This window comes from Phyllostomus discolor, chromosome 8 (genome assembly GCF_004126475.2).
Source record: "Phyllostomus discolor isolate MPI-MPIP mPhyDis1 chromosome 8, mPhyDis1.pri.v3, whole genome shotgun sequence".
In the NCBI taxonomy this organism is placed as follows: domain Eukaryota; kingdom Metazoa; phylum Chordata; class Mammalia; order Chiroptera; family Phyllostomidae; genus Phyllostomus; species Phyllostomus discolor.
The window spans coordinates 96,385,565-96,405,838 of record NC_040910.2 but is presented as its reverse complement, the minus strand read 5'-3'; the positions used below and the strand labels follow the sequence as shown (position 1 = coordinate 96,405,838).

Genomic DNA, 20,274 nt, shown 5'->3' with positions numbered 1-20,274 from the left:
ACAGCACAGTCCCCGGCCCCCCAACAGGGCCCCTCACTGTACTGACCTCAGCCCCAGAGTGGTTCTGCGAAGTGCAGTCAGCCCTTCCCGGGGTGGCTGGAAATGCCCTCCGTGGCCCCGTGTGGCCAGAGGGAGGAGCTACCTGCAGGCTCCACCGCACGGCAGTCAGTGGGACTGAGTTTGGCTTCTCCCGTACCACCTCTCTGCCCAGAAAACCAGCTGGCTGGAGTTTCAGGCCTCCATCATTTGTGTGACCAGTTTATTTATTAAAACAGTGCCAGTAAGAAGGAGCCGAAACTGTGATAGGAGATAATGCTTTTCTAAATTAGAGGGAAAGAGAGCCCTTCGTGTCCTGACGACCTGCCAGACACTCACTGTCGGAAGGGACCTCTGAAGCCCGTGCTTCTTTCACGTGCACCGAGGTGACGAAGAGCCACACGGCAGCTGTTGACGTGTACTGGTGCCTGTGCCCCACGGTGGGAGAGGGGGCACATGAAGAAGACCTCGCAAAAGCGTTAAAAATGAAACAGCAATGACCTCCTGTGCAGGTGTCGGGTGCCTGAGGCACAGTGTCTTGCGTTTTTCCTAATGTGACCCCAGCACTGGGACTCCACAGCCTGTACGTGTGACTCTGTGCGGTGGAAGAAGTGTGTTTGACCAAGGGGGTGAGTCCCCTCTGGGTGCGAAGGGGCCGTTGGGTGGGTTAGTAAGCAGGATGAGGGTCTGCACAGTCACAGCTGGTGATGACCCCAGTGTTAATATGACGTCAGGGCATCCTGCAGAATTCTGGAGCCAGCGGCTGGGGTCTGGAGCCAGGTCTGCCTGCCTTGGACAGCTGGTGCCCTTCGCATTGTCCCCACCTCTCAGACTGCCTGCTCACCGCTGTGTGGGTTGCAGGCGGTGGTAGGCATCCATCACCCTCCACCCCACGTCTGGGATACAGGTCAAGGAAGGGTTTGTTGGAAACCTGTAAACCAGTAGCTGATCACTATCGGTCCTGGTCCCAGTTCCGCCCCTGAATTGGAAGCCCATTGACAAAAAGGCTGCTGGCCTGTCACAGGCCACTGACACCGACCGAGCGTCCTGGGTGTATGTCCATCTAGTTTCCAGTGTTGTGTAGCCATCAAGAGGCCATTGGGCTCTTCAGTGCATTGAGGTCTAGATCAAGTCAGGTGACAATCCCATTCGCAGAGTGGGCCGTTGTCAGTGCGGGGTAACTGTCTAAGAAAGAGGCTGGTGAACTGGGACTCCGGGGCAGGCTCAGAATGGGGTGCTAACCAATACCACTGAGTGCTCCAGTCCACCCGGAGAGAAGAGCCCGGGGGAGGGGCTGGCAGTGACATGAGCAAGAATCGCTGCCTTAGGGCCCTTGGAGAGGTTCTGTTGGGAAACAGTTCTGTGCAGGCTTGAAGCTGGGCACACTCGAGTCAGAATGAGGAAGAACCGACAGTCCCACAGTGCTGTGGACATCAGCCTCTTACCCCTCCACTTGGTTCCCAGGAGCCCAAGGTTCTGTGCTACTCTCTGGGCTCATTCTAAAGCCAGGGCCACATAAGTGGGGTGGGCGTGCTCGTGCGCCCATTATGAGGGGTGCACGCAGGCAGGGCTTGCCCAGAGGCCCTGGAACCTGGCCCTGCCCCCAGCCCCCAGCACATACCCCTTAAGGCCTGGCCTGTCATCTGACCCCTCCTAGGACCGCCCTCAGAGCCTACAAGGCACTGGGAGCCATGGAGGGTGCGGGAGGGGAGGAGGTGAAGAGCCAGAGCCCCCACCCTGAGCCGTCTTTCAGAGACCAGCCCCCAGAGCCATCTGCACATTTTATTTAGTCGTTAAACAAACCCCATTAGCCTTCCCAAGAAATTGGTGCAAACATGACCTCGCAAATAACCAATTAAAGGGGCAGGGTTGAATGGGAATGTGAATTTGAAAACATGTAGAGGAGGCCATTAAAGATTCCTGTAGACGCCCCAGCCTTGGCAACACTGATCGGAGACCTTAATTTTATTTCTGACAGGAAAGCTAGGAATGCGCTTTCATTTTTTTTTTCCCTGAGCTAACTAAATTCCGGAAGCGCCCATTCCGGATCTGTCTCTTGAGATATTAATCAACACGGTAGCTTGGTTTCTGTTCGCCTGCTTTGCTTTGTAGATGGGAATACGAAACCCTTAACTCGCTAGCAGCAAGGCCGGGGACGGATGCCCATGCCAGAGGGGCAAGTGAACCCAGGGGGGCTTGGCACCCCGGGGGCTGTGCGTTTTCTTCAGCACCAGTATAAATCTTAAACTTCTTTCCTGTGGCATAAAAGCCCTGGCATCAAAAGGGTGCCGAGCTAATAGGTCCCCCTGCCTCCCTCCTGGCTGTGGCCCACAGGAGGAGAAAGGGAGCGAGCCCGGGGTCAGCAACTTCATTGACCCAGAAGTGATCTTTTGTAGAGAGGGACAGCAAGGCTTTTGTTCGGCTCTGTTCCCACAGAGGCCCAGGCTCTGACTCTCACGACATGTTTTAAGGTCTCAGGGAGGGAGGACTGGGGAGGCCTGAAGAGAAAGGAGCCTTTAGCTTGGTGACTTGATTAAAAGTACCCCCTTTCTTAGCATCTCAGCACTGTGCGGGGGGCATAGTGGGGTGGTCCAGGGATCCAGAAGCCAGGGGTGGCTGCCTCCTGCCGGGACAGGAGGCTCCTCGAGGAGTCCAGGTTCCTGTGTGCCTCTGGACTTGAGCTTCCACTTTGAACCTTGTGGGTCAGAACCCAGGCACCAGCCCACCCAAAGCTGTATGAGCACGAGGTGCTGAGGAGAGTATAAGTTTTAGTGTGGGCCGTGCTTGGTTTCGAGTCCCAGCTTTCCCCGGGAGCCCTTTTTGGCTCACTGCGGAGGCAGCACTTCTGCTCTGTAAGAGTTAAGTGAATCTGCTGTTCTCCTCTCCTCAAACACAAAAATACATGCTTGCACGTGCATAGGATGTTTCTGAAAGGACACCCACAAAACTGGTAACAGTGTTGCACGGCATAGTAGTTCGGACCACGTGCCCTGGAGCCAGAGAGCTGCTGTTGGAGTCTAGGTCTGTGACTTCCCAGCTGTGTGACCTTGGCCAGTTACTCTACCTCTCTGTGACGCGGATTTCTCCTCTATAAATAGGACTGACGATGCTGGGTTAGCCAGTGGCTGACGTCAGTAATTCAGGGTAACAGTCACTGGCCATGCCGGGTACTCGAGCATGTTTTAGGCACACGTACACAGCCTCGTAAATTGCAAACACACGTAAATAAGAATCAGCGTTTGCATCTGGGGAAGAGGATGAAGTGACCAGAGGTAAAAAGAGGCGGGAAAACTTTTTTTTGTATACTCCTTTACCTTCTGAATTTTCGTACCGTGTGCACTTATTACCTATTCAAACATTTACTTTCTCATTGCAGGCATTTAAAATCCACTCTGATTTGAATTGGAAATGTAGCGATATAACAACATGAGGATTTTTTTAAATGTCATCCCATCCCTAACACAGTGACTGTTGTCACTTCCACCTTGTTTCTGACGCTGCACATAAATATTTTTAAACTTGGTTGTGACTGTGGGGTTGGAACGATACACAGTGTGTCAGACTTTGTTGAATGAGGTTGAATTTTCCTGTCCCACCAGGAAGAGGGATGGGGGGGGGGGGCGCTCCTAAACAGGGTATGATCATAAGCAGCTGAGAAGCCTGTGCCTCGGAGTCGCCTCTGCCTTTATTTCCATAAACAGAGAGTCAGAGAGACAGATGAGGGTTTTCTTCGCAGTTTCTGTGCCTCCCAGACAGTGTGCTGTTCATGGACAAGGAGACTGCCCCGGGTCTGAAAAGAAACCAGTTTGCTGGAGTTTATTTGAGACCAGAGGGGAGAAAGGTCAGAATGGGGAGACCCTTCCTGCAAGGAGTTCAAAGTACTTTTGAATTTAATAAGAAAAAGAGTTGAAAGCATTTTCCTAACCCAAGTTGAATTAATAAACGATGTGGCAAGTGTGTCCTGTTGCTCACAGCTTAGCAGTCGAGGCAGGAGCCCCAGGTAGTGAAGCCTGTGAGGTGTGTGGGCCGTGGGACGGACGGCTGAGAGCTTACACTGCCGGGCTCAAATGTCAGAGCTGCTCCTCGCGAGCCGTGTGACCTCGGGCACCTTACCAGACTTCTCTCCACCTCAGTTTTCTCATCTGTTAAATGGAGCTAATGTTATTAACACATGGACTGTGAGGCTTAAGTGAAATAATCTGTGGGAAGCATCTGACGCTTAGAAGATTATCTGTGAACTTAGCTTCATTGTTATTATAATAGCCACTGTTATGTCACTACTACTAAGAATACCGCTCCTGTCATTTTGGGGAGTGAAGGCTGAGGCTCGCTGATCGGAGAAAATGTTAATGCTCTAGACGACTGCTGGCAGATGCTGGCAGGTGCCCCAGACGGGAGAGGGTTGTGGGTGAACCGTATCCCCCTCAAAAGATACCTTGAAGCCCTAACCTCTGGTCTCTCTGAATGGGGCCTTATTTGGAAGTAGGTTCCTTGCAAATGTGATGAAGTTAAGATGAGGTCTTACTGGAGTAAGTTAGCCCAGAGTGACCGGCACCTTTCTAAGAAGAGGGAGGACGTGTGCAGAGAGACATGCAGGGAGAATGCCCTGTGCCCAGAGCTTGGTCGTATCTTCATAAGCCCAGGAACAGCCAGCACACTGAGAAGTTGTCCCAGCTCCCAGCTCCAAGAACGCAAACCATAATCAGTATTTCTGGTTGGTTCATTCAACTCGGCTGTTTCAGGAACTAAAAATAAGGCCAAAAAAGAAGAAGAAAAGGCAAGAGAAGGCAGTCAGGAGAGCTCATGTGTATGACGACACAAACCTTGCCATCCTCACATACCTGCCCCGACGCCCACCCAGGAAAAAAATAAGAAAGAAAACAAACAGTGAAACGATACTGCGCCTGCCTAACAGACTCCCTGATTTCGTTCTGTTGTCCCAGAAGCCCTTCCAGGCAGGAACATTTGCCAAATTCAATCCTAGACTGAGTTTCTGAGCTAAATTAATGCAATTGAGGGTCAGCGTGGTAACACCTGCTGGTCTCTGGTCGTCGGCGCCGGTGGGCACAGCAGTAATTAACGGTTGGAGCCCCGTGTGGACGCGCGGCTCTTAATTCTCAGGTTCGGTCGGCAAACCCGGTGGCGCACGCATGAGAATAACCGCCACGATGTCACAGTGGTCAAAGTTGCGTGCCTTTGAGCACTCCCTACGAATCTGAAGTTTCTTCCTCCACTCGCCTCCCCCTCTTGATAGCAGGAGATAATTGAAAGTGCCTCCTCCTCTCTGGCTGTTTCCAGCGTTGGTGCCTGCGTTCCAGCACCCTAGGCAAAGCTGGCGCCTCTGCGCCAGATCTGCAAAGTACGCAAAGCTGACATCCGATTTATTATCTCGAGGCTGGGCCCGTTCGTGGATGATTCATGACTCCGCTTGCCACGGCCGCTGGAGGTGACATCATCCATTCTGGGCCCAGAATAGACTCCGAAGCAACCGCGGCCCCTGTGTTGCACGTCCCTCGCCAGCCCGGGGCTTCTCCTGTCCCACGCCCAGCCGCTGTGTGTTCAGAAATGAGCAGGCGCGTCGTGAGCCCATCACAAGTGTCCCTTCAGCAGGAGGACGTGAAGGTGTTGAACACCGTTGTGGCTGCACAGTAAAGCAGGAAAGGGAACTTCCTCAAAGTTTGCCTCTCCCCCTGTACTCCTTCCATTGAAATTTAGACTTCCCACACAGTTCTAAGAGCTGCTTACCTCCTGTGGCCAGCTTGGGTTTCCTCACTCAGAGACGGGTGGCCGGAAAGGTCTGGGTGACATACGTCATCCCACAGCCCAGCCTTAGACGCCCATGAGATGAAAGATGCTGTCAGGGCAGCTGTCTGAACAGCTGCAGCGGTTTTCAGCCCTAGTCGTACGTTCGAGTCACCTAGGGAGTTTTTGAGAACACCCCAAGGCCCGGGGCCCACCCCAGATCAGTTAAATGAGGCTGGGGGTGGAGGCCTGGCTCTGATAAGTGTTAATGTTCCTCCAGCTGAAGCTAATGTACAGGCAGCGCGGGAACCCCTGGGTCAGATGATCTCCCAGGACCCTTCTGGCTTTAAAGCCCACCAAGGCAGAGCTGCTGACCGGGTCTTTGACCCTGACCTACGTCTGGGCAGTGAGATGGGGCCCTCCTTGGCACGGGCAGGAGAGGGCGACTCCTTCACGTGCGTGGCCTTTGGCGGTCCATGTGGGGAGTGGGAGGTATACCGACCATTCTTTTGTGCTGGTTATGAACCTCGCTACCCCCTACCAGAAATACTGTGCTGGCTACCCACCACTGTTAGCACAAAGCCTAAATGCTGTTCGCGCCCGGCCCTTGCCTCCTCTCCAGCTGCACCCCTTCATGTTCGCTGGGGCCACACTGACCTCCTGGGCATTTCCTTGACAACCCTGCCCCCCACCCACCCCACCAAGGCTGTTCCTTGGGGTGCAAGGAACAGCATGCCTCTCACTCCTGGCCAACTCCTACTCATCTTTCAGGCCTGGGCTTCACTGTCCTTTCCTCGGGGAAATCTCCCCGGACCCCCAGCCTAGGGCAGCTGCCCCAGTTGTCTGTGCTCCTGGCTCCTTGTGACCTCACGGCCCTCCTGTTCTTGACGACTGTGCTCGTTGTTGGGTTGAGTTGTGTCTGTGTCCCCATCGCTTGGCAAGTACTACAGATGTATGATAGCAGATGGGTGGCAGACGGGCAGGCCCTCCTTGGCCCTCGCCTTGGTCTCTGTTCTCATTTGACTGAAAACAGAGAGAGTCCTGCTCACTGTCCCCATCTCAGCCTCTTTGCTGTGTGCTTCCCCCCGGCCAGGACCCACTCCCGCTCCTGTCTTGTCTGGAGGATGGTGGGGGAGATACAGGTGCTTTCTGGAGAGGGCTGCGGAGAATTAGACAGAAGGTTCCGGAACATTTGTTTTTTTCTGGAACCTAAGGAAGAGACAGTTACCCGGTATACTTTCTTATGAAGGGGGAAAAGATGGTTTTGTGTCATGGTAGCTGCCCTTTACAGCTGATTTGCAAGAAAAAGTGAAAATATTAGTTCCATTTAAAATAAAATTAGTCCTGTATGCTGCCTCAGACCCATGATGCCTGGCGGGGCTTGGTGGGTGGGGGGAAAGGCACTCCTTAGCCAGGGTCTGTAGCAGGACTTAGAATGCTACATGCACGTTGCTCTCCGGGGCCAGGTAGAAAGGTGTGTACTTACAGGTTTCTAAGTTTCCTCCCTGCTTCCAAAATCACTAGGCTTGGCGTCTTACATCTTCTAATTAAGTTGATTCATTTGCCCTGGAAAGATTTCCTGATTCAGCTAGTATATTTATGTATAAACTTCCCTGGAAACACCTGGCAATTTTTCTGAGTGACAATAAGGAAACATAGTCTGAAAATTATGGTTTAATTTGCTCCCTCCTTCATGCTGGCTTACCTTTTAAAAAATGGGTAAGATTTACAAAAGAAGCTTTGTATTTTGCCTGTAACACTAATCCTGTTTTACAACAGAAATGTGTATCAACATACCTGGTAATTTCCCTTTATGTAGTTTCAGAACTCGAGCGTTTAATGGACAGTTGAGTCATTCCTTGGCAGATGGGAAATCATCTAATTGCATGTTTTAATTTATTGTGAATTTCCAGGTAGGGCCCAGAAGAGATTGGTGAACACAGAGAAAAAAAGTTAGGATAACTTCTTAATGATTTTATTTTCTGGAGATAAAAGCTTTGTTGTCACTCTTGGGTTGCATCACGGCTGTGAGAGTGTGTGAGTGTGTGTGTGTGTGTGTGTGTGTTCGGTGTGCATTTGAATTGGATACGGCCCTTGGTTGACTTTTAAATACACGCTGAAGTCAAAGACATTATAAAGGATCAAAATAGGGAAGTAGGTACCTGTATCTTATTTTACTTTATTTTAGGTTTGCTATTCCTTTATTGTGGGTGGGACTAATTAAAATCCCCTGGTATGGACTTGTGCCCTGGCCTGGTCAATTAGTGGTATTAACGTTTCCTGGGTAGCATAAGAGGCTTCCACAAAGTGGTTTGAATCTTAAATGGCACCCTGGGTTCATCCCTGCTTTTTTCTCCTTTTATAAGGTTCTTCAGTGGAACGTGGTGGGTAAGGCACCCCAGGTAGCCCAGCAAGTCTCGCTGCTGCCCGGGCATAGCAGCTGGGGTCGGAAGAGGAGAGCAGCTGTGGCTGTGTTATTAGTCATTCCATGAAGAAATTGATTTGATAAATAATAAAGCAGTGATATTAGCAACACATGCTTGCAGGTCAGATGACTTCGATGAAAGCCCCCAGTGTGCGGAACAGTTGGACAATGTATGTGCCTTCTAAAAACATCCTGTTTTAAAATGGAGATTGGACTGTTAGTACAGTTCTTAGCCAGCACGCCAAGCCCATTACCAAAGGGAGCCTGGAAATCCGAAGGATGCTCTTTCCGTGTAATTTGGCCTCTACCCTCCCCCTTTCAGAGGCTGCCTACACTCACTTTGTTTCCTTGTCCCTGCCTTTTCCTTTGTTAACTGTTTTGATTTGTAAAACACCGTGCATCACACTCCGCTCCTTTATGATGATTTACTGTGCTGTTCTTATCTTTCACCTTAAATCCTTGATAAGAGCATTTTAAAAATGAAATTGCTACCTGACACTATTATAACATCTCGGCTGGCAGCCAGGAGAGAAACCAGTTGGGGGGGGGGGTAAGAAGAAAGCTGAGTTTCAAGAAAGATTTTTAAAAGAACCACATAGCACCTTTCCCCCTTTGAATTCTGAAAGAGTTTTTTCTCTTATTTGTAATGGAGCACCAGTACTCGTCGGGGCCCCTCGCTATTGCACGGTGAACCGTCGTGAAATTACAAAGGGTTTGGGGGCAAGTGGTGTCCTGCAGTGAAGGCGAAACCCACGCACAGCCCTCGCTGTGGGTTGAAACCCGACGGGCAGACGCAGGGACGGCTGGCATTTGACCACCTCCACGTGCATCGCCTGGAACAGGTGCCCTTCCCGACTCTGGGCCTCCTGCCCCGGTGCCCCGCCCCTCTCTTTGAGAGCAGGTCAGGCGAAGCAGAGCCCCTCTAGTTGTGAGCCCTCGGGGGCCAGCTTGCTAGAGTAAGAGCTGTGACTGAAACTTTTTTGTGAGACTGCGTTATGTCCCAGAGATCTCCATTTAGCCACAGAAGGCATCGGTGATGGGGGGGGGGGGGGTCTCCGTAAATAGAGCTGTCTGAACTAACAGGTCATTTAAATTCTAATATAGTGATTTAATGAACTCTTGTCTTTAATTCCTGTGATGTGGAGAAGACAGCCATTCTCTCCCCATAATGGAGCTTGTTAACCCATCTCTCTGCTGACTGGTGCTTTTATGGGGATGTTGGTGGCGACGCAGGACTCATTGTGTTCGAATAGCAGGTTTCCCAGCGCCTGGCCGAGCAGGGGGTGGGTGATGACGAAGATCTGCAGGAATCACAGTGGCCGCTGGCTTCTCTGGCTCAGGCGTGATTCTGAAGTGCCGGGTGTGCAGACCTAGTATTTATTGTCCTAGATTACTGGGGGTGGGGTGGGGTGGGTGCAGTGGCGGAGACACAGATCCACCCCGTCAGGGCTGCCGGGCGCAGCTGCCGGGTGCCGAGGCCACCGCCAGTGGGAGGCCTCTGCGCGTAGCTGGCAGTGCCAGAGCCGCTGTCCCCAATTTATCACACACCCCAAGGAAATATAATCCGCCACCAAAATGACCGCTTTTGGAAACTGTCTTGTCTCTTTTGAGTCAAGACTGGAGACAACCAGACAAGGTTGGGTGGTAACGAATAAAGAAACATTACTTTCTGAACACAATCTTCTGTTACCAGTCACTTTTCAACAGACATTCAATCAAAATGCTAATAGCGGCGGCAACAAGGGAACGAGTTTATTGTAATACTAATTGATTGGTTGGAGGGTGGGTTTTGATAAGTGCAGCTGAAGATTTCGGAAATATGATTCTCTTTAATTACAGCGACACTAATAAAAATGAACAAATGATTTAATGATGATTTCCTGGGTAATGGCTTAAAGATTTTTGTTTGAGTTTAAAATGAGACATGGTAGAAATGCACCAGAAAAATAGGGCCCTGGTGGGTGCGGTGGGCTTGCCTTCATCAAACCCAGGCACGGAGATTCAAATCCCAAGTGCCCTCGGAAGGCTGGGCGGGAGCTGCAGAGACAGGAGTGCGGCGGCCTGCCCCACGCCAGGGATGGTCAGGCAATGAGGGGTGCATTCCAGCTGCTGTTTCCGGAGCTGCGGGCTGAGTTCCATGACCAGCCACATGTTCGCTGTGGGCTCTTCCGAGGGGCCAAGGCAGAGTGCGCCCCGCTCTGCCAGCACTTGAGGCCCTTGGGCTCCCCTTCCCAGTCTCCTGGCCAGCGTGCCCCTCTTGCCCCACGTGCCCCGCGTACCCCCATGCCCCACGTGCCCTCTGTGCTCCAGGAGCTGTTCTGGCAATGAGGCAGACCCAGTCCTGGCCGTCCTGTGCCCACTGCCTTTGCAGAGAAGAAGCCTAGATCGTGTATTTTCAGGGACTGCTAAGTGCTGTGCAGAAAATAAAAGACGTGGCGTGTTTGAGGGACGGGGGGAAGGCCAGTGGCTGAGAGGGAGCATGGTAGGCAGTCAGCAAGAAGGTGGGGAGGGTGTATCATGAAGGGGCTGTGAGCCAGGGCAAGGCGTCTGGGAGCCACTGGAAGGAGGCGAGAAGGGCAGAGGCAGGGGCTCTATGCTCTAGAAAGATCCTGCTGGCTCCCGAGTTGAGGGAGGAAGACCAGGCTGCACTTGGCAAGCAGGAAGGCCAGTGAGAGGTCGTTGCCTGAGGACAGGTGAGAGCCAAAGGCGCCTTGGGCGGGGCAGCTACCCAGGTGGGGAGAGGCGGTGGGATTCAGAATATGTTTTTTGGGATGAGACAGAAGATACCCTGATAGGTTGGATGTGGGATATGGGGCAGGGGAGAAATTAAGGCTGACTGTGGGATCTTGGATGGGGTAGCTGGAGATGGAGGGCCGTTCTGTCCAGTAACACGGGGACTACTTTGGTGGAAGGAACACGTTTCAGGGAGACAGTCAGCAGTTTCCGATCCCACTAGAATGCATTTGGTGATGTTGCACGGATGGATGTACAAAAAATTTTTTAAAATGCACCAAAGAATAGGTCTCTGGAGCATTCAGATAACCCACTCAGTTGTTCTTGCATAATAAACCTCACTAAGGAAGGGATCCTGTCAGGGCACCCCACGTAGATGTGTCAGTGTTGTTGACAACGGGGCTTGAAGATGAAGTGATCGGTCCCTTAACATTCCAGTTTCTCGAGCATTAAAAGTCCCCCCATGCTTCTCTCCTGGTGATTCACCCAGAGGGGTTCAGAAAGGAGGCTGCCTCCGAGAATCAAAGCATCGCCGCTTCTGGCCGGGTGGGAGACCCTGTGGACACTTTTCGGTAGCCCAGTATCATTCTCTGAGTGTATATTGAGGGGGCCTGGGTTCCCTGTGAATGAATGTCCCCAGGACCTCGGCCCTGACTGCTCCCTAGTTCCAGTCCCCTGGGCCCCTCGGATTCCAAGGACTTAGCCCAGGAAGACGGGCTCGCCCTTCGTGTCCTCACCCTGCAGATCATAGGCGGGGCTCTGACAAATTAATTGTTAAAAAAGAAGCAGAAACCAGATTTGTGCTGTTGAGGCGGGAATGGGACTTCAGTGGGGCAGAGAGGCAGGTGCTAGCCTTCCTCTGGATTTGTCAAGCTTTCTTTCAAAAGCTCTGCCAAAGAAGAAAGGGTAATTAATGGGCTTGAAGTCGTTTCTGATGTGTCAGGGTTTCTGCCTCGCTTCCGAGTGATAATGCTCACCGGCTGCAGGCCTCTAGGGAGCCTCCGTCTCGTTCACTCATTGTCTGGGGGAAGGGGAGGGGGACGGCTCCGGCCAGTGGGTGACAGGAAATAAAGCTTTGTGGCGTGGTGAGCTGTACACAGAAGGCCCCGTGAGTTTGGTGTGGAGGGTGGGGAGGGAGAAGGATCCCTCTCAAACTGCACTTTCACACGCAGCGAGGCCTAGCAGGCGTGTCCAGCCTGTAGCCTGGGGGCCGAGTGCAGCCAGGACAGCCGTGAATGGGGCCCAACATAAAATTCCAAATTTACTCAAAGCATTGTAAGATTCGTGTGCGTGTGTGATTACGTGTCACAGTGTATTTAATGTGTGGCCCAAGACAACTCTTCCTCCTCTAGTGTGGCCCGGAGACACCAAAAGGTTGGACACCCCTGGTAGAGCTTCCCGGGTCAGTGACCCTCAGCCTCACCTGGACGGGTCCCACCAGGTAACCCCAGGGCAGGGGGCAGTGCTGTCAAGGAGCAGCCAGTAGGCTCAGCAGGTTTTGTGTTTGCCTTACTTCTCACTGTTCCCTTAAAAAAATATTCACCTCCCACCAAAGTAGTCTTTGGAATGGACAGTCATCATCCCCTCCAGCCCTGGGAGCTGCCTGCCCAGGCCTAGCCCTTAAGCCTTTTCGACTTTTTTCCAGAGACCGAGGTTCTAGGGCGTGTGTCGAGGGAGTGGCCGGCAGTGCGTACCCTCCCCCCTGGAGGGTGGCGCTGGGAAACACACTCACCTGTCTCTTTGCAACAAGTGGGTTTGGCTGCACGGTGCCTGCAGGGGCTAACACCCAGCAGATACAGTCTGGGGTGGGTGTGTGGAGAAGGATGGAGTTTCGCCCTTTGTTTCTGAAGGTTTCATCACCCTGCCTGCGCGCCCCCCCCCACCCCCCATAGCTCTTGGCCCTCCTTACCCCTCACCTTCACTCCATCCTCAGTTATACAACTATTCACCTTTTAGCAGTAAGCACTGGGCGAAGTCTTTTGTGTTTGCTTTTTTTTTTTTTTAATTCTTAGAAAGAGGGGAAGGGAAGGAGAGAGGAAGAGAAACATCAATGTGTGTTTGCCTCTCAAATGGCCCCCACCAGGGACCTGGCCCACAACCCAGGCATGTGCCCTGACTGGGAATTGAACTGGCGACACTTTGGTTTGCAGCCCACGCTCAATCCACTGAGCTACACCAGCCAGGGCCTGGGTGAAGTTTTCTGAGTAACTTAATGAATGATGATAATAGTCATTATTATAGGCAGTGCTGAGGTTTCTCTGTGTGTTCTCGATTTTTTTTTTTTTACTGCCCAGTCACTCCATTTACTTCATGGGAGATTGCTACACAGAGAGGTTAAGTAACCTGACCAAGGTCGCACAGCCAGTGTGAGGTGGAGGTTGGGATTTGAACCCAGGAATCCTGTTTGACAGTTCCACCTTCCCAGGTAGGCTGCTGCATCCGTGCTCAGTAGCAGGCATCTGCTGAAGGCCCCACTGAGTGGAGAAAGGAGTTAGAGAGGCTTGGAGACTGTCCTTCTGTGGGTCACTGGAGACCTGGGTCTGGCCTCCAGGCATGTGGAGGAGGCCCGTGGTCACCCCTGAGGGAGGAGAAAGCTCACCTGTCTACACTCCTCTTCTCTCCCCACCCTGCCCCACCCCCGCCTCCATTGTCTGTGAACACTGTCTTTTCTGAGCCCATGAGGAGAAATCGCAACAAGATTAAGACTATTAATGCCTCAGACAAGTGCTGCTTGTGAGTGTGATCCGCGAGGGCACAGGGTCGTGCGGAAGCGTTTTTAGACCTGGATTTGGTGACTTGGGCTGGCGAGGCCAGGAGGCCAGTGTGGGCCGGAGGGCCCCCGGGTGACTTCAGGGCGAGGCGGGCACAGATCTGCCTGGTACGTGCCCTCCTAGGCCTTTCTCTCTCCCCTCTCGTTGGTTGCGAAGTGCTGAAGAAGTGAAAGTCGAGTTAGTGCAGGAGACCGGAGGAACACAAACCGTGCTGGCGTCCGCCGTGTCCAGGCTGTTCCTCACACGGTGTACTTTTCGTTTGTGTGAAACAGCAAAGTTTGGGGTTTGGAAGGTCATGGGGAAAGAACAGAATGTCTGTTTTTTTTTTTATCTCTCTTAAAAAATTGTCTCCTTTTTACCTCCTTTATTCTTTTCTCTTCCAAAAAAAATCTGGGGGACAGAAACAGAAGTTAGATGGAAACCCAAATTTATTCGCTGTTCTTTCTTCTTAATCCCCCTTCCCTTGTTTTCCTCTCTCCATCTGATATCTGAAGCCTGACTGGGAAGTTTTGGAAATTTCCAGCCTGGGGAAGAGAGGCGATGCGGGCCCTTCCTTTTTCCTTCTCCCAGGAAAGCTCGGCAGGGTCAGGAAGTTGGCACATCGGACACACACACACGCACGCACACACACACACACACGCACGAATCTGTCTGTCTCGCCTGATCAGGTCCACGCTGCAGGCGTCTTCCGCCCCCCTCCCCCCACCGCCCCACCCCCTAGAATTTTTCAGGAGCCATTCTTGTATTAAACCAAAGAGTGGGAATTGATGGGGGGAAGAGGGGGTGCTCTCGGAAGATATAATTAAAATTTTATTATACTGATTAAAGAGAAAGAATAGCTATTATTCACATGAGTGACCTTCTCCCAGCGATTTCTTTTAAAGAGTTTTTGTTGGCTTATTCAAAGTGGTGAAGAACTCCCATAATGGCTCGCTTCTGTGGAGCTCCAGGGCCTTCTGCTGGCGGTGGACTGAGAAGGAATAAAGCCGCCTTTGGGTAGATGTGAGGAACGGGTGGGGAGCAAAGCAGCAACAGTATCTCTCAGACTAAATAAAGCTGACTTCTCTGAGGCTGAAACTGAATATACAGGGTTCGCTTTTTCAGTCCCAGCTACATCCTGAATTCCTCCTGCTAATTTGTCTGCCCTTGGGGAGGCCACATCGCACTCCCCAGGCTAGAGTATCCCATTGGCCATAGGCTCTTAATCTTGGCTGGGGGTGAAGCCTGGGCCAAGCTGATCCTGGTGGGTGGAGACAGCATGCTTTGTGTGCAGCCTGGGGAGAGGTGGCAGTTGGATTGGAAAGTGGTGTTCAGCCAAGGGGAGAAATCTGGTGCGTGAAGCAGACTTCTGCATTAAGTCTGTCCATCCTGAATGCACCCATGTGGGTCCCATGGGCACACCAGCAGGCCCTGAGACCCTCCCCTCCCCCACCCCCACTGCCATACCCACCTCTCTTCCCCCACCAGCTGCCGAAATCGGCCTTCGAGTGCAGGTGTGGAGGTTAGTAGCAAGACATTTCCCAGTTGGCCCTTTGCTCAAGGGGCTTCTCGGGCTCCGAAGGAACCACAGATGGCAAAGCTGGGATCAGCGGGGGTCCCTGCTGGGGGCAAGGGTTGGCTGGGGGCTGGCTTTATACAGAGACCTGTCCCATGGAAAGAGCAGCTCAGGCAGGAGGTGGGCCCTACCCACTGCCACCCCAGCCTGCCCTCGCCGTTCGGGTGGAGCACCCGCATCAGGCCAACCAGCCTGACTTCTCCTGGATCCTCCTGCCTCCAGGAGGGTCGGCTCTTCCTCTCCACTCGCTGCGCTGGGGCTGAGTGGTGATAGGCTGGTCCTGGGCCCAGGCCGATGGCCTTCAGGAGGCCTCTCTCCTCACGCTGCCCCAGATCTGGCTGCACACTCTGGCTCTGTCCCCCCACTTTCTCACTGGACCCCCAGACCATTCCTTAATGCCATCTGGTCATGAGGATTTTCTGTTGCTAATAGCCAGGGGTGACCTGCATGACCCACGGGGGAGTTTCAGCAGTTTAATTAAAGTTCAGAGTCACGTTCACTGGTCTTCCATTCCTAACTCCCTTTCTGGCAGGGTCCTGGGAAGCCTGACTTGGCTTTGTGTCTGCTTCAAGTGTCTGAGCATGGAGGGCCCATCCTGGACCCCGGACTCAAGCCCTGCTGCCTCCTGACCCTGGGTCTGCCTCAGGGTGCTCTCAGGCTTCAGCCTGAAGTAACCGAGCCAGACACTAGGTGTCACCAGTCTGGTCCTGCCTCTGTCTCTGAGGTCTTGGCCGATGACGGGCTCTTCCGAGCCCCGCCTGTCTGTTTTAAGCCCCACTGCCCAGTGACAACTCAAGGTTAGAGACAGCCTCCTGTGTCTCCTTGGGTCCGTAGAGAAACTTCGTGTTTCTAGTTTTTCCACAATCAGAAGCAGTTACAGGCCTTCGGGTGGTCCGGCTCCCGGCCTCCACCCACCCTGGGCCCCAAGGTGGGTGACCTTTGTTCCTTTCTGTGATTGCTCATCTGTCACAGCATCTATCCATGTTCACATGGCCCAGTGTTGATGTGCTTGTGAACTACCGGTCACCTCAAGTACTTTCAAAAACGTGAGCGGTATCGAGTAAAGTAACTCAGCACCCACGTGACTGCAGGGCCGAGAATTCAGAGTCGAGGAACCCCGGCCCCAAGTTTTTCCTGCTGACACAGCTTGGTCTGCGGAGGCCTCTCTTTGGAGAGGCTGATGCTGGTCTTTGAATGAACTCTTCATCCCAACAAAGAAGAAAAGGATCTGAATGACTTAAACATTTTTGTTGTTGTTGTTGTTTTAAGAATTTTGAGCACCCCTGGGAATAATGGGAGATGCCTAGTGGAGTGAAAGTAGGCTCAGACACGGCTGGGTTGGAAACACCACCTTTTGCTGTCGATCCCGCAGCCAGTGCGCCCCCCTCGAGGCCGAGCTCTTAGTGGCCCCCATGCCTCCTCGGAGCAGCCCTGAGTGAACTGGGCTGATGGGCACAGAGGCGGAAGGGGGGGCCGTAGAGGGTGCCAGGACTCGTCCAGCTCAAAATCACCCATTTGAAAGCTGTTTGGGAAGCCAGAATGGATGTTGCTGTCATCTTTTGCTTGTGCAATTTTTCAGAATTCAGGCACAGGTCTTCCTGGAGCTCTAGCTGGGGTTTGATTTTTCTGGGCTGGGATGCAAGATGAAAGAGAAACATTTATTTGGTAGGAGGGGGATTAGGACATTGAACTGCTTTTAAATGATGTGAAGAAACCCTTTTCTTCTCCCTTCCCCACTTCTGCTCTGGTGCTGACTTTGAAAAACCTTCTTAGAGTCTTAGAGAGACTGAGATACGGGCTACTTTCTCAAGCTGCTTTCTGAGGTTGGGTTGCCTTTTTTTTTTTTTTTAACACTGGAAATCTATCAAGGCTCAGAATCATGTGTTGGTTCTCATCACGAGGGACAGAGCGGAGGGTGCACAGGTGGCCGGGCCAGTGGGCCTTTGTGGCCACCCCTCCTCCTGGCCGAGAGATAACAGTGTTGGAAAATCTGTGTTTATCATGAGAGAGCAGCCAGGAAAGAGTCCATGGCCCTTCTCTGATGGATGGAGAGCAAACTTTTCCTGTGAAGCACAGACAGCCCACAAGTTTGTCTTTTTCAAGAGAGGAAATTTAAAGTGAAGAGATAAGTTTTTTCAGTCGGGTGCTTCATGGAGGTTTAATGACTCTAGTGGGGCCCTGGAAGTGGCAGAGACCTCGAGTCCCCCCCTTTCTGGGCTCCCTAACTAGAGAGGTTTGCAAAGCTTAAGGGGATTAATGCTCTTTAAACCTCTGCACTGCTTCCTGCTCCTCACGGGATCCGGGTGCTAATAAAGATGTACCAGCTTGGAAAGGCTGGTAAACACGGCTTTGTTGCCACGGCAACAGGCAAAACAAGAATGATGCCGAGTATTGCTAACAAGAGTCCTTATGATCAAGAGTTTAAGGAGGGGGGAAAAAAGGTTCTTAAAAATGCAGAGAGTCTCGGCAAGGTAATTAGACTTGGTGCTCTCCAAGTAAATTTATAGTTTCACGCAGCATTGCTGGAGTGCCTGGGAGCTTGCAGTGCCCTTCCGTGGAGCGCCAGGGGCGGCATCCCCACTAAGAGCCACCAGCATCTGCTGCCCGCTGCTCTGGGGAGGCTGGGGCCCGTGTCCTGAGACCCCTTCCTTCTGTCTCCTCCTCAGAAAGGGGTCACCATGTGTCCCCTTGCTCGGGAAGTGTTAAAAAGCTCTGTTTCCTGCCTCCTCAATATTGACAGGTATGAGGGACTGTTCCACACCTGCCTTAGATATGGGGTGTGCTCGTTACTAACAAAGATGATAAATGATAGCTGACTCTTACCGGCCTGGGCGCTGCTGGCCTGAGAGCTTTCCTCATCGCCGCTGACTGTGTGAGGTGGAGCTGTTACTGTGCCCAAATCTCAGATGAAGAAACAAAGGGATTAAGGAGCTCACCCGTGGGGATGCAGCCAACCGGGGCAGAGCTGGGCTTCCTGTCCCTGGACCGTATTTTGGAGCGCCGTTCACAACCCTCCCGCCTGCTGCCGCGGTGTTTGCTCCTGAGGCAGGAGCATTGCCTGCGTCCCTGCCGGGGTCCCCTGCCCAGGTCCCCTGCCCAGACGTGCCCAGACCTCCCAGGGAGGCTAGGACTTGCTCTCATGGTCCTTCCCTCTGAGGCACTTGGGCACTCTGCTGAGCTCCTCAGAGAAGCTTCTGCTTATTGCCTGAGTCTTCAGTTTCCAGGGCTGGGAGTGAGAAGCTGGGCAGTGTGGGGAGGCAGCGTCTCTAGTCCAAGATGCCCAGGATACCCCCCACACCCCCACCTGGCCACCCCCTCCCGGGGAACAGTGCCAAACCTGAGGCTTAGTCCTGGACCACCCCGTGCCACCGCTGGCGGGTCTCTGCACATCCACTCTGAGTCACTCCAACCCCGCTGTCCGCTGCCATGCCTGCGGCAGCTCTCAGGGGGCTTCTGCCTTCGGGCCACCCCCTCACCCATTCAGAGGATCTTTCTGAACTGTGATGTTGATCATGCCGAGTTTGGTGGCTTTGCAACCAAGCGCCTCATGGCCGCCAAGGCGTTGCTTGATGGGGTCTTGCCTGCCTCTCCACTCCGCATCAGCCCGGCTGTCTGTTTAGTACGCCCTGTGCCCCTGCAGTTTCCTGACCACCGTGGTCTCTCCCAACTTTTGCACACATTAACCCCCACGCATGTCTCAGACAAACCTCCAAGGGCCTCCAGCACTCTGCCTGCACGCACCCCAGTCGAGGTGGGTGACCCCTCTGAGGAGTCCCCTGTCATCCTTTGCTCACCCGCTCACACCCCACAGTAACCATAAGGACATTACGAGGAGGCGACCAGGTTCTGTTCCTCTTGGTGTCCCCAGTACCTGGGACACCACAGGTAGGTGGTGCATGTTTCTTAACCAGAGGAGTGAGAGTGTTTATCCTCGCCAGGTTGCTATGGCAGCAGACTCCACAGCCCTTAGGATCAAGCAACTTAGGACCTTGGAGCTCTCAAGGTCACACGACTCTCCTCCTCCAGCACCACCTCAAACCCCACTGCCCCGAGGGACAGACTGCCCAGCTTCCAGAACCATCTAGTAAACTAGTAAACTCAGTGTCCTTCCCAGCGGGGCCTGGAGACCGCGCCCTTGACACGTGACACCCCTGATCAGAATGCCAACATGAGGTCTGAGTTGTGTGACTTGTAAATTTCTTTTCTGCTGATAAAGTTGCAGTTGAACTTGGGATGTTGTCCAGTGCCCATCAAGAATGTGATGGTAAACATTTAACATTATTTTTTTTCTCCTCTGTCCCCACAGTATCAGTTTTCTTATTGAATTTGGGAAGCAATGGCAATTGATTAAGTTGCAGTGGAGCTTGCCCTAAAAGGAAGTGATTGATAATCTGTTTAGGTCTGAGTTGCTTGCGTTTCCCCTCCTGATTTCCTTGGCCACTTTTTCAATTACCGACTGTATTTAGCTTGGTTTGCTCGCCGTAACTCATTTCCCCTTCCTCCCGGATCTGCAGGGAAGTTGTAATGTAATGTCGGAGTAGTGACATCTAATTATTTCCCTGGGACATCAGTTAGAAGTGCAGGAATACGTCTTCCTCGAGGTGGACAGATGAGGGCTGTGGGCTGTGGAGCAGAACGTCCATCCCGGTGATGGGGGGGGGGGGCGGCGGTCAGGGTGCCCTGGAGCAGCACGGCCTCCCAGTCCGCTGGGGGCGAAGGTCATGTGATCACCCGATTTCCCAAGAGGACTGATGGGCTCACCGCTGGGAAAACAAGTACTGTGCTGTGTGTCCCGTGAGTGGTTCACGCCTTTACGGTACGAGCTTCCCTGCTTCTTCAGCTCCTGTCTTCCAGGTGCTTTGCCACCTGTACAGTGTTTTCACCTGGGTGGTTTCACTAGCCTGACCTCCTCCCAGTGGTAACTCAGTGGCAAAGAAACATCAAATTGGCTTCCACACTTAGTAGAAGTACAGGGTCTGGCACTCGGTCGGTGTGCAGTGATGTTCACCGTC

The 20,274-nt window shown here is 52.7% G+C and overlaps 1 protein-coding gene and 1 long non-coding RNA gene across 10 annotated transcripts in view; one reads left to right on the top strand and one right to left on the bottom strand.

Annotated features, from left to right (window-relative positions):
- The window catches only part of MSI2 (musashi RNA binding protein 2), a 372,306-nt gene that overhangs the window by 243,798 nt on the left and 108,234 nt on the right, over positions 1-20,274 (top strand). The gene's annotated exons all lie outside the window — the stretch shown is intronic.
- Positions 16,518-20,021, bottom strand: LOC118502198. The gene is made up of 2 exons (XR_004904893.1): positions 18,432-20,021; positions 16,518-16,893 (listed from the first exon to the last, which is right to left on the bottom strand). It is a non-coding gene; the product is annotated as an uncharacterized LOC118502198 (long non-coding RNA).